This window comes from Pelophylax lessonae, assembly GCF_965119305.1.
Source record: "Pelophylax lessonae genome assembly, chromosome: 8".
In the NCBI taxonomy this organism is placed as follows: domain Eukaryota; kingdom Metazoa; phylum Chordata; class Amphibia; order Anura; family Ranidae; genus Pelophylax; species Pelophylax lessonae.
The window spans coordinates 291,974,235-291,987,936 of record NC_138775.1 but is presented as its reverse complement, the minus strand read 5'-3'; the positions used below and the strand labels follow the sequence as shown (position 1 = coordinate 291,987,936).

Here is a 13,702-nt window from a genome sequence, read left to right as displayed (position 1 = left end):
ATTGTGTGAAATACCTTTGGTCCAGCGCCGCTCGGCACTCAGCTGATTCCCCGCTCTGCTCTTCTTCTCTTCTCATAGCTGTCAGCGGGGGATCTTAGCCCCTCCCCTCTGCAGTGTTCAGAGCGGGTCAAAGAAGCACCGAGCATTATATTATAATAGTGGGAAATACCTTTGTTACAGCGCCGCTCTGCGCTTCCGTGACCCCCAGCTGGGGGAGAAGAGAAGGAAGAGCAGCGGGAAATCAGCTGAGCACCGAGCGGCGCTGTACTGAAGGTATTTCACACTGTTATAATATAATGCTCGGTGCTTCTGTGACCCGCTCTGAGGGGAGGGGCTGAGATCCCCTATTGACAGCTATGAGAAGAGAAGGAAAGGAGAGCAGAGCGGGAGATTAGCTGAGCGGTATTTCACACTATTAGATTACAGAAACACACACTGGACATTATATAAAACAGTCATAAAGTGGAGTCCAGGATTTTACAAACACTAAACTAGGTTCACACAGAGGATTCCTGAGAGGCAGGGAGGGAGAGAAGACAGCACATTATATAATAAGACCTACACCAAAAATAAGCCCTACTGTGTCTTTTGGTGCCAAAGTTAATATAAGACCCGGGCTTATTTTCGGGGAAATACGGTATTTAAAAAAAAAAACACACGAGACATTACAATCACTCGAAGGACCACAGGGGTACCTGTGGACAGCAGCACTGTCAGACGGGGGGGGGGGGGGGGGGGTCTTGGATGTACTAGATTTAACCACTGGACCTCCAGAAGATTTACCCCCTTCATGACCAGGTCATGTTTTGAGATACGACACTGCGCTACTTTAACTGACAATTGCACAGCCATGCAACACTGTACCCAAATAAAAAAACTTTTCACACAAATAGAGCTTTCTTTTGGTGGTATTTGATCACCACTGTGTTTTTTTTTTTACCATAAACAAAATAAGCGTATATTGATTGGTATGTGTCCAGCGTCTACAAACTATTGAATATATACTGGATTTTTTTATTTATTTATACTTTATTCTAGTAATGGCGGCGATCAGCGGGACTGCGATATTGCAGTGGACAGACACTAAATGACACTTTGTGGGAACCATTGACACTAATACAGTAATCAGTGCTAAAAATATGCACTGCCACTGTACTAATGACACTGGCTCAGAAGGGGTTAAACATCTAGGGCAGGGGTCTCCAAACTGTGGCCCTTTGCTTACCTTTATCTGGCTCTTGGGGCACTATTCTTCCCTCTGACAAAAAAAAAAGGGGCATAATTCATGCCACTGACACCAACAATGGGGCACTATTCCTCCCCCTAGTATCAACGCTGGGGCACAGTTTATGCCTGGAAAATTTTCAATTCAGGCTGGCCACAGTCCAACCCCCCTAAAGTCTGAAGGGCAGTAAACTGGCCCTTTGTTTAAAAAGTGGGAAGAATGTCCCTTACATTGGTGGTCAGTGGGAAGAATAATTCTTACATTGGTGGTCAATGGAAAGAATGCTCCTTACATTGGTGGTCAGTGGGAAGAATCCTCCCCTTGCAGACATAGAAATAGATCACTGGCGTTAGTGGTTGCTTATCTGAGAGGCAGAAATTGCTGATTGCTCAGGGAACCAATAGCAACCTCTACAGTAACCCTAGTTGAGAAAGGCTCAGCTAGAGGTTTAGGACATCATTGATAAATCAGCCTTTCCATTCACTGGAGACTGGTGTCCAAGCTAAGAATTCAGCCTATCCGTTTACTAAAGAAGGTTGACATTATGTGGTATTTAATATTAATGAAATAAGTCCTCAGACTGTAATTTCAAAAAGGGACTCTGTCCTTTTCACAAAGGATTAAAAATTGTACATTCATGGTATTCTTTTAACAAATTAATTGGACTGAAATACATTTGCTCATCAGGGGAATTCACTAAAATAAACAAGATGAGCTTAATTAACCTCAAAGTTTTAATAAACCTATTAAATGTGTTTAATACTCATGTAAGCATTTAAAAACTAATAAAAAGTTGAGAGAACTTCAAAAATACTCCAGAGAATTAAAATCATTGGGCTGGCCATACAAAACTATCAATGACAGTAACAAAAGTAACTGCAAACAATGTTCACAAAGTATCTCCAGAAAGACAGAGTTTATTTAAAATAAGAATTCAGCGTAGAGAGTTATCCTTCAAATTAGTTGATGCTTCTAGTAATGACAAAATAATAATAAAATATAATACAATTGGAGTGGGCATTAAAGTGAATGTAAAGTCTCGTTTTTTTATTTCTTTAAAAATAACAAACATGTTATACTTATCTGCTCTGTGTAGTGGGTTTGCACAGAGCAGCCCCGATTCTCCTCTTCCCAGGTCCCTCTTCGGCTCTCCTGGCCCTTCCCTCTTGTTCAGTGCCCCCACAGCAAGCAGCTTGCTATGGGGGCACCCGAGCCGAGCTGCAGCTCTGGGTGTCCATTCAGACACGGAGCTGCAGTTCGACCCCGCCCCCTCTCTCCTTATTGGCTAACTGACTTTGATTGACAGCAGTGGGAACCAATGGCGCTGCTGCTGTGTCTCAGCCATTTAGGAAGGAGAGTCCCAGACAGCCGAGGGACAGCTCCCTGTGTCCATTTAGACAAGGAGCCCTGACCTGGCCCTGCCCCTTCTCTTCCCTGATTGGCTAGCTAACCTTGAGTGGCAGCAGCAGCCAATGGCACCGCTGCTGTGTCTCAGCCAATCAGGAGGGAGAATATCAGATGGCTGAGACACTTGTGTACATCGCTGGACAGAGAGGGACCTCAGGTAAATGTTAGGGAGGCTGAGTGGGCTGCTGCACACAGAAGGCTTTTTATCCTAATGCAAAGAGTGCATTAAGATAAAAAACCTTCTGACTTTACAACTTTCTTAAATGTGCTGATTTTAAAATTAGAAAGCAGCTAACAGACAAAGAGAGATCATTGAGAAAAATTGATGGTGCTAATTACCAACAAAAACCCGGGCAAAGGAAATATTGTGAATAAATACCCGTGGTTTAGTGTAGATTATAAATATAAAAATTATGACAAAAAGTGTAGAAAAATGTCCTTATCCTTAGGAGCCGCAACAAAAACGTAAAATACGTGAAATATGGCCAATTTTATTATTGCTAAATATGAGTTGCGCTCAACCAAATAACACTTGTGAGAGACACAAACCTTATATTAAATGCATAATATAGGGCATAAAATAGTGCATAGGTGAATAAATATTAAATATCAATAAATAATAAGATTACTGTGTAATCATAAACCCATAAGAAAGTGAAAAAATATATACATATATTGCATATATACAATAAATAAATACAGTAAACCCCCGCTCCAACGCGGTTCAGTTTTTGCGGTCCCGGTATATTGCGTTTTTTTTTTGTAATGTTATTTTACTATATAAATCATTAAAAATGAAATATTTTTGCGTTTTCCATAGCTCTTGCTATGTCTCTCAGTATCTTTTATGTGTTTAAATGAGTTTCTATTGTTTTAAAAGTGTGTTTAAAGACCTTAAAATGCTTTTACACATACAGTGACAGTAAAAAAAACATGCCTACAATGCATTTTAATACGGTTTTTCTATTTCGCGGATTTTCACTTTTCGCGGTTGGGTCCGGAACGTAACCCCCGCAATGGAGGGGGGTTTACTGTAGTCCGCAATGGATCCCAATAAATATCCAATGTAAATGAGTAATTGATGGTAATGACTTCAGCACTTGATAAGCTTAAACCCCTCCACCAAATGAACAGGAACGCCCGGTGTGCACTCAAGGCTTACCGGATGAAGTGGACCCCTTATGTTAAAGGGGGTCAGTAAAAGCAGACACAGGACACCAATGGTATTGACACCCGGTACCAGGATAAGGCAGCAACTCCAATGTACTCCAAACAAATCCTCCTGTATAACTCACTGAAGCTGGGGATGGACTCCCATATATCGTACCCAGGAAGAAACAAGAGGACTCAAATGGTGAAGTACGTTCAAGAAGAATAAATGTAATAAATTAATTAGATGCACTTACATGGTAAAGGCTTGTAAAGAGCATATACATAAAAACAGCCGCGGTCTCCGGGTGTGAAACGCCGCTTCCGCGTTCCACCGGGATCCGGAGGTGACAAGGTAGCGCGATCACGATTCTACGTCCCGACGGGTTTCGTCAGCTTGTAACTGACGTCATCAGGGTCACCCCCTAGGGATAATGTTAGGAGCATTCTCTGTCACAGGAACCTTTATTAAAAAGTGCCCAACTCATCAAAATTCAAATATTTAGTATTAGAAATTAGAAGTGTCCAAGTTGGTGAAGTAAATGGGGTTGGAGTTCTACAGGAGAGAAACCATTGGAAAATGCAACAACACTGGATTGCATACAGCAACCAGGAAAATGTAAAGTACAGCACAAAGCACAGCAATCAGGAGTATGTCACATACAGTTCAGCATATAGAAGCCAGGAGTATGTAATATACAACACAAAGCACAGCCATCAGGAGTATTTAACATACAGCTCAGCATATAGAAGCCAGGAGTAAGTAATGTGCATACAGAGTGCAGTGGTTAAGAGTATGTATGAAACAGCAGAGCAGACAGAGTACAGCAGTCATGAATGTATAATGTACTCCACAGAAAGGAAAATCTTTAGTACGGCTGATATAGAATCTAGCCGGATCATACAGTAATACCTTGGTTTGCGAGTAACGTGGTAAACAAGCGTTTTGCAAGATGAGTAATGTTTTTTTTAAAATTGTAACTTGATATGCGTGCGATGGCTTGCAAGACGAGCAGTAGAAGGATCGCAGTTTCACAGTTTTAATGTAACAAAAAAAGTGGAGGCATACCGGAAATGACGCAATCGTACAAGCTTGCTGCTCGTGGAGTTTATGCACGGTACTAATTATAAAAAGTGAGTAATATAGCTGCTTTTAATTTATTCAAGTTTCATAAACCGTATCACACCATGGAGAGTCTCTTTTACATTTTTAACTAAAAACGGAACACATCAGGAGGGCCCACCAGGAGTACCATAGAGGAAATAACATTCACCACAGAAACCCACCAGCCTGATAGATCATAGGAGGACCCCTAGAGGCAGGAGGGGGCAGACCAAGCTACAGCAAAAGATACCTACATATGCTGTTACCTTACAGCAGTAAGGTGAGAGGGTAAGGAACACATACCCTGTTTCCCTGAAAATAAGCCCTACCCTGAAAATAAGACCTAGCACGATTTTCAGGGGGGGCTGCAATAAAAGGCCTACCCCGCAAATAAGCCCAGTAAAGTCCTTGTAAATGTATGTAATCCGTTTTGTAAGAAGATTATATAATGTCCAGTGTGTCTCCTTTTCTAGCTTTATTGTCGAAAATACCTTATTTACAGCGCCACTGGGCACTCACGTGACCCCCCCAGAGACTTTCTCCTCTCCTCCCACCTGATGTCAGTGGCCCTTCCCTCTGCAGTGCTCTGAGCGGGCTGACATCAGTGGGGATTTCGGCGCTTACATCAGCAGTGCTCGGAGTGGGAAAGAAGAGCTTCGGCAGATCATGTGAGCGCCCAGCAGCACTGTAAATAAGGTATTTTCTAGGGCTGCACATCTTCACTTACCTCACAATTCGATGCGATTACGATTATTAGGGTCACGATTCGATACGATTCGATTCCGCGATGCATCAAGATGCATCACGATTACTATGGGGACCCTTTTCTAAAGGGGATCTATGGTGACCCTGCTCTAAAGGAGATCTATGGGGAGCCTGGGCCTGTCCTAAAGGGGATCCAGGGGAACTGAGCTCTAAAGGCGGACCTATGGGGACCCTGCTCTAAAGGGGGATCTATGGAATAGATCCCCTTTAGTGCAGGGTTGCCATAGAACCCCCTTTAGAGTAGACCAGCATCCCCAGAGATCCCCCTTTAGTAGAGCAGGTCCCCCCCTAGATCCCCCTTTAGTAGAGCAGGTCCCCTCATAGATCCCCCTTTAGTAGAGCAGGTCCCCTCATAGATCCCCCTTTAGAGCAGGCCACATCAGGTTAGAAGAGTTATCTGATGCAAGTTGTAGTACCGTAGGTCATGGTAAGGAGGAATGCTGGGCTCTGTACTCCCCCTAGTTGTAGTATAGCAGGCTCTGGTAAGGAGGAATGCTGGGCTCTGTAGTCCCCCTAGTTGTAGTATAACAGGCTCTGGTAAGGAGAAATGCTGGGCTCTGTACAGAGCTACAGAGCCCAGCATTCCTCCTTACCAGGGCCTGTTATACTAGGGGGACTACAGAGCCCAGAATTCCTCCTTACCAGGGCCTACTGTACTACAACTATGGGGACTACAGAGCCCAGCATTCCTCCTTACCAGGGCCTACTGTACTACAACTAGGGGCACTACAGAGCCCAGCATTCCTCCTTACCAGGGCCTGTTATACAACAACTAGGGGTACTACAGAGTCTGTAGTAGTCCCCCTAGTTGTAGTATAACAGGCCCTGGTAAGGAGGAATGCTGGGCTCTGTAGTGCCCCTAGTTGTATTATAGCAGGCCCTGGTAAGAAGGAATGCTGGGCCCTGTAGTGCCCCGACTTACCAGGAAGCAGAGCTGCAGCCAGTTGTGGATGAAGTAGCGGTTGGTGTATGGAGTAGGGCTCGGAAAGGTCCTGGGTGATGAGCCTCATGTCAGGAATTTGGAGCTCAGACTAGTGCAGTGCACGGTACAGGCGGAAAGCAGGGCCTCCTCGCTCCCCTGCGGTCAACTCAGGCTGTCTGCCGAGAACCGCACCGCTACCAGAAGTGTACCGAGCTGGGAAGGCCGCGACTTCGGGCGGCCGGGCTGTCAGAGCGGGCGGTCGGGCAGCAGCGTGCTAAGTGGGCGTGCCGTGTGTATCCCGGGGCCAGAGAGAGCACTGATAGCTCCGCTCTCCTCCTCTCCTCTCCCGCGCCGCGAGGAGGAGCTCCGTATCCCACAAGCCCGGCCTGCGCCGCCATGTCACTTCTGTCCCCGCCCCCGGAAGTGACGTCATTATGTAATCGATTATTCAACCACCCTGAATCAATGCAGAATCGCGAAGGGTCGCATCGCGATGCATCGATTCGGCGATTATATTCAGCAGCCCTAGTATTTTCGACAATAAAGTTACAAAAGGAGACACGCTGGTCATTATTTAATCTTTTTACAAAACAGATTACATATTTTTACAATGACTTTTTAACTAAGGTTTATTTTCGAGATTAAAGATGTCAACATGGTGATTCCTAAGCTGACAGGTGGAGAGGGGGAGAGAAGAAAGGGGACATAGATAAGACATCCCCTGAAATAAAAGCCCTAGTGTGTTTTTTGTAGCCAAAATTAATATAAGACCCGGTCTTATTTTCAGGGAAACACGGTAGGTGTCACATCACTGGGAAGAAAAGACATCAGGCAACACATTCTAATGGTGAAGAGATGCACTGTCAATAGTCACAACACATTTACTATATGGACTCTCCCAATAGATTGTTATTTTTATCATCACCTTTATGATATGTCACATGAGGTTTGGATATTAGCCACCATATTGACATAAGCACGTAGAAGTGGCACAGTTTATATGTTGTTAGCACTGATTAAACTATTTGTTTGATTGTGATCATTTGCTTTTTATTGAGGTGTCATGTGTACGTAGTCACTTTAAGTATCCACATTACTTTTTATGTTTTAACTATTGATCACACTGATTTGATTTGAAATAACAGCGAAACACCAACACTGTTTCTTTTTTTTTTTAAAAAGTGGAATTACACTCACAATGTATATCCCATGTTAAGGAGTCTAGTGCTCATCATCATCATGGTGTAAAGCCGCTGTTGTATACAGTAAAGCGTCCGCTGGTGTATACAGTACTGTATGTGGCCAGAGGTCCAGGGGCACTGATGACTCCCAGCGCTTCCAGGAGAACTCAGAGACACTCCCAGATAGGTGGGGCGGGCGTAATGCACGTTTGGGGCACCCAGAAGTGTAACAGTTCCCAAGTGTCTCAGAGTTCTCCAGGAAGTGCTGGGAACCACCAGCGCCCACGGACCTCTGGCCGCATACAGTCACGTATACACCAGCGGCTTCACATGGATGAGCACCAGGCTCCTGAACGCGGGATATTATTTTTAACATTGTGAGTGCAAATCCACTTTTTTTTTTTACATTAACCACTTTACGACCAGTCACTGTGCCTCTACTGCGGCACAGTGGCTCGTTCCCATCCAGCGACGTAGACCTATGTCGCTGGACTCCTCCCCTTGTGGACGGCGCCCGCGTGCCGCCGGAGGCTCGCCCCCGCTGTTTTCAGTCACAGCGGGAGTTAGGCCTGGGGAGGAGCAGCGGCAATCGCCGCTGCTCTTCCCCGATCGTCGGAGAATCAAGTTTGGAGATCCGCCCACTTGTGTAAACAAAGCGGGCGGATCTCCTAAGTGACAGGCAGTGTCAGATTGCAGGGTCCGATCTGTCCGCCGCAATGTCGCAGTCCCGCAAAAAAAATCGCAGATCGCCGCCATTACTCGTTAAAAAAAAAAAACACCAAAAATGACAGAAATCTTTCACTTAGTTAGTAAACGCAATAACTTTTGCGCAAACCAATCAAAATACGCTTATTGCGATTTTTTTACCAAACATAGGTAGCAGAAAACAAATTGGCCAAAAATTTTAAAATATTTTGATTTTTACATTTTTTTTTGGGGGGGGGGGGATTTCATATAAAAAAATTTGAAAAATATTGTTATTTTTTCAAAATTTACGCACAGGTGATCAAATACCACAAAAAGAAAGCTCTGTTTGTGGGGAAAAAAAGGACATAAATTTCGTTTTGGTACGGCGTCGCACGACTGCGCAATTGTGAGTTAAAGTCGCACAGTGCCGAATCGCAAAAAGTGGCCTGGACGTAAGACCGCAAAATCCTCCGGTGGTAAAGTGGTTAAAACTATGATCCTCCTACTGCTCGTATTGTCCCCGAACCTCTGGCTACATACTGTATGCACCATACACTTTATATTGTACTGAATTTTGTATTGCCGTAATCAATTTTATATAAAAAAAATGATTGTGGAACAAATCATCTGAGTTTCCATGATTTTCTATGGGGAAATTTGCTTTAATATGCGAGTGCTTTGGATTACAAGCATGTTTCTAGAACCAATTATGCTCGCAATCCAAGGTATTACTGTATTCGATTTAGATTATCTTTATAGCAATCCCTGCACAAATGTGGTGGGATTGTGTAACTGTCCTCTGTGGGATTAGTTAATGAGGCAGGGAGCACACAATAGTAACCCAGATAATCCAGTTACATTGCAACTTTCATGAAGACGAACTGAAATACTTAAAAATAGAAAGTCCCAAACCACAAGAAAAGGGAAGACAAAGAGGGGAAATATAACTTTACAGGAGTCCTAGGGTGAAGGTAGAAAAAAAACATGTAACCAATGCCCTCCAACCACCCTAGGACTCATGTAAAGTTATATTGCCCTGCGTTCGCACATGGGAGGGGGGGGGGTGCCTGACCTTGGCGCTCTGACGACGGTCGTATGCTTTTATTCCTACTGTTTGAGGCCTTGAGCTATCCCTCGAATATGCGTTCAACTGGATTGATTTTACTAATATTATGTATGTATGCTCCAGTACTGAATAATATGTTTAAATTATAAACTATCCTCTTAGAAGGCTTTTTCTGGCACTTTTTGTTTACATGTAACAATCAGTTTTTTTTTATCTGACATTCGCGGCGATACCTTACATGTGGAACGATCGCTGTTTGCATGCATGCGGGACCGACGTGCCTGTTCGTCTTTGCGTGCTACCACAGGGGGACAGGGGAACTTTCATTTTTTTTTCTTTTTACACTGTCGCTTTAACAAATTTTTATTACTTTTATTGCTGTCACAAAGAATGTAAACACCCTTTTGCAACAGCAATAGGCATGTGAAAGGTACTCTTTATCGAGGGATGCTTTTGAATACTTTCCATTTTTTAAAAATGGCACCATTGACATCCAGGTAAACCGGTAATGGTGTAACGTCATTGCTTCCAGGTTACCATAGCGGAGACCCGATCAAAGCCGATCCTGGCTTTGCTTGGATGTCCGACTAGCCGGTGGATGTGCAATCTGGTAGCTCAAGTCTTCTGGTAGGACGGAAAGCTTGAGCATGCCACGGAAGGGGAGAGGAGGACTATCCGCTCCCGCTGCTTATAAAAGCAATTGAGTGGCTAGTTAGCTGCTCCAATTCATCGAAAAGAATGGCTGCACACCATGCTGGAGTCCAAGTCCATTTATTTGTAAAGACTGTGTAACACCCACCAGACGACACTATAGAGAGGAATATGCTGTGTTCATATTTAATGTCTGAGGTTTACCAATAGGAACAATAAAGAAAACAATATGCTTTCCTAATCATTAAGATTACATTACATTTTACTTACACCGTGACCACCCACCTAATATTTGCCACAACAGCCCTGACCTGTGGAGACATGGACACCACTAGACCTCTGAAGGTATGCTGTGGTATCTGGCTCCAAGCTGTCAGTAACAGTTGCTTCAAGTCCTGTAAGTTGTGAGGTGAGGCCTCTTTGGATCAAGTAGATACATATTCGCCAGCACACCATGGATCTTGCAAAAGCAGTCCAAAAGCTTTATTGCAAAAAGGATAACATAAAAAAAAAACAGTGCAAAGTTTCGGAGGCACGCAGAACCCCTTAGTCAGGCATGACTGACGAAGAGGTTCTGCATGGTTCCGAAATGTTGCACTGTTTTTTTATGTGATCCTTTTTGCAATAAAGCTTTTGGACTGCTTTTGCAAGATCCATGGTGTGCTGGCGAATATGTATCTACTTGTAACAGATTCAGTGTCCAGCTTGTGATCGCTTCAGCACCCAATATACATGTGCCTATATACCAGGAAGGTGTGCGATGGGAATTTGAACTTTACTGCCTCTATGGATCAGACTTGTTTTTCCATCAAATCCTTCAGATGCTCAATTGGATTGAGATCTGGAGAATTTCAATGCCAAGTCGCTGTTGCGTTCCTCAAACTATACTTGAACCATTTTTGCAGTGTGTCAGGGCACAATATCCTGCTGAAGGAGGCCACTGCCATCAGGGAATACAATTTTCATTAAGGGGTGTACTTGGTCTGCAACCATGTTTAGGTAGGTGGTACATGTCAAGTAATATCCACGTAAATGGCAGGACCCAAGGTTTCCCAGCATAACATTGCTCAAAGCATTGCACTGCCTCCACCGGCTTGCCTTCTTCCCATACTGCATCCTGGTTCCATCTCTTCCCCAGGTAAGTGACGCGCCCTGCCATCCCCATGATGTAAAAGAAAATGCCATTCATCAGACCAGGCCACCTTCTTCTATTGCTCTGTGCTCCAGTTCTTTAGTTTCTGAATAAACTTGAAAAAATTCACCGTGAGTAGAGGCTGTGGATTTACTTCCTAATCAATATGAAAATACACAGAGTAAATCCACAACTCAACATCACTGCTTGTTCTGAGTGAATTGTTAGGCTGTACGTATTTCTGGTAAACACAACTGGCAAGAAGACACACTTAAATAACTGGTGCCAAGTTCCAATAACCTGGAGAAGCAAAATCAAATAAGTTTAAAATCATTGAACCTGCCTCTTTCACAGCCCGCTGAATGCTTCAGCTCAGGAGCAGGCATTTGTATGACAACTCCTGACATCACATCCCATCATGAAATTTACTGGGGAGAAAGAGCAGCAGCAAAGGGGATCATTAGTGAAATCCCAGACAGCGCCGCTTTCTGTAGTTCCCTGTTCTGTGTTTATGCCCACGCTTCACGTGACACTTCCTCCACCTGCTGGGACTGCTCCTCGCTGAACCCGCCACTAAGCATCAGAAATTAGATGGAGGATTAGAGATGGGGTTCTGCCCTCTCCCGATAAGCGGGTCTTCAAAGAAAAAGACTGCACACTTTTGCGGCGCAGCAACAAAATTTACTTCCTTTCAGGCCATTTCAATGATGTGTTCAAGCCCTAAACTTCTTAGTATCATTTTCAGAATGAAATGAACAAGAGTAACGGATGTCAAACTGCAGCCCTCTAATGCCCAAGTCTACCTCCAGAAAGTGGTAATCTCTGCACAGCTGAAGTCCGTAAAGAATAATTAGGGACATATATATATATATATATATACACACACGCACACTATATTACCAAAAGTATTGGGACGCCTGCCTTTACACACAGATGAACTTTAATGGCATCCCAGTCTTAGTCCGTTGGGTTCAATATTGAGTTGGCCCACCCTTTGCAGCTATAACAGCTTCAACTCTTCTGGGAAGGCTGTCCACAAGGTTTAGGAGTGTCTATGGGAATGTTTAACCATTCTTCCAGAAGCGCATTTGTGAGGTCAGGCACTGATGTTGGGGAGAAGGCCAGGCTCGCAGTCTCCTCTTGAAATTCGTCCCAAAAATGCTCTATCGGGTTGAGGTCAGGACTCTGTGCAGGCCAGTCAAGTTCCTCCACCCCAAACTCATCCATGTCTTTATGGACCTTGCTTTGTGCACTGGTCCAAATCATTTGGTGGTGGAGTGATTACGGTGCGGGCTGTTTTTCAGAGGTTGGGCTTGGCCCCTTAGTCCCAGTGAAGGGAACTCTTAAGACGTCAGCATACCAAGACATTTTGATAAAAAGACAAGGCGCCTCTAAGTGCAGTAGGCTCTGAGTATTTATTAGGTTAAAAGTACAAAAGCACTCACATTTGGTAAATATGACATGGGCATAGCAAAGATCTGTCTGGAGTCTTCCTATCCGCTGTGCTGAGTGGTTGCAATGGGGACATCCAGTGATCCGCTTCCTGTAGATGTGTCCTTTCGTCTGTGTCTCAGCCTGGTCAGCATGAGATTTCCTGAAGGCAGGGTGTGGACGCAGCGGCTGGTGTCCAATAGAGCGGGTGGTGGGCGGTTACATGTTTCGGAGCTCAGCTCTTCGTCAGACCTCCCCGAAACATGTAACCGCCCACCACCCGCTCTATTGGACACCAGCCTCTGCGTCCACACCCTGCCTTCAGGAAATCTCATGCTGACCAGGCTGAGACACAGACGAAAGGACGCATCTACAGGAAGCGGATCACCGGATGTCCCCATTGCAACCACTCAGCACAGCGGATAGGAAGACTCCAGACAGATCTTTGCTATGCCCATGTCATATTTACCAAATGTGAGTGCTTTTATACTTGTAACCTAATAAATACTCAGAGCCTACTGCACTTAGAGGCGCCTTGTCTTTTTATCTTTATCACTTTCAGAGCAGCTTCTCCTCTCCAGTGCTGCCGAAGTGCAGTGTCTCACCTAAAGCCAGCTGTATTCCATGGAAGCGCCCATACAACAAACCCTTTTACCAAGACATTTTGGACAACTTAATGCTCCTATTTTTGTGGGAACAGTTTGGGGATGGCTCTACCTGTTCCAACGTGCCTGAGCACCAACCAGTGCACAAACAAGGTCCAAAAAGAAATGAACGAGTTTGGGGTGAAGGAAATTGACTGGCCTGCACAGAGTCCTGACCTCAACCTGATAGAAAACTTTTAGGATGAATTAAGAGTGGAGACTGTGAGCCAGGGCTTCTCTTCCAACATCAGTGCCTGACCTCACAAATAAGCTTCTGGAAGAATGGTCAAACATTCCCATAGACACACTCCTAAACCTTGTGGACAGCCTTCCCAGA

The 13,702-nt window shown here is 44.4% G+C and overlaps 1 long non-coding RNA gene across 1 annotated transcript in view; it reads right to left on the bottom strand.

Moving 5' to 3' along the window:
* The window catches only part of LOC309561228, an 864,211-nt gene that overhangs the window by 535,129 nt on the left and 315,380 nt on the right, over positions 1–13,702 (bottom strand). The window lies entirely within an intron of this gene.